Source organism: Lupinus angustifolius, chromosome LG17 (genome assembly GCF_001865875.1).
Source record: "Lupinus angustifolius cultivar Tanjil chromosome LG17, LupAngTanjil_v1.0, whole genome shotgun sequence".
NCBI lineage: Eukaryota > Viridiplantae > Streptophyta > Magnoliopsida > Fabales > Fabaceae > Lupinus > Lupinus angustifolius.
In genome coordinates, this window is record NC_032025.1 from 18,703,325 (window position 1) to 18,704,370 (window position 1,046).

A 1,046-nucleotide genomic window follows, 5' to 3' on the forward strand; every position below is an offset into this window, starting at 1 on the left:
AATCGATTAACGTTGTTCAAAAACGTAACTGATTCTGTTTTCCAAGTTTTTCAGTTTCAACAACTTCTCAAACAGTTAGGTTAATTGATTAACGTATGCCTTAATCGATTAACATCATATTTTCATGTGTAATTTTAAATACAAAAACTCAAATACGTTATGCACTTAATTCATACATGTTTAACACTTAGTTTATGCCTAGAATGCACATATACATGTATTTATGTGATGCATGAACATATTATGGATGACATATCTCAATGATGAAATGATTTAAAAGATTAATGCATATGAGACATGTATTAGGTGACCTAAGCCTTAGACTCAACTTAAACTAGTTTCTAGTCTAAGCCTAGTACCAATCAAAGACTTAAGCACGTTGATTTGTTGGTGATCTTCAAGCTCTTATTAGCACAAGTTGTCCTCATCAAAACCATGACATATAAAGAGAGGTTTCCAAAGTGTTCCTCTTGACATGCACACTTTCAGCTTGATCATTAGAAATAAGGCTCGCTTAGTGGCGAAAGGCTACAACCAGGAGGAGGGCATCAACTATGATGAGACCTACGCTCCTGTAGCCAGACTTGAGGCCGGTAGGATGCTCTTATCCTTTGCATCTATCATGAATTTAAGCTTTTCCAAATGGATGTTAAGTGCGCATTTCTAAATGGCTATATTCAATTGGAGGTGTACGTAGACCAACCACCAGGGTTTGAAAACTTAAAATACCCGAACCATGTATATAAACTCAAGAAGGCCCTTTATAGCCTGAAATAGGCTCCCAGAGCCTGGTACGATAGATTGAGTTTGTTCCTATTAGAAAAAGGTTCGAAAGAGGTTTGGGCGACACCACTCTCTTTATCCATAGATTAGATAATCATGTTTTACTTGTTCAATAATATGTTGATGATATAATCTTTGGATCTACTAATGACATCCATTGTAAGGAATTTTCTAAAATGATGCAGGGGGAGTTCGAGATGTCAATGATGGGTGAGCTGACCTTCTTCCTTGAGTTTCAAATTAAACAAATGGAAAGTGGCATC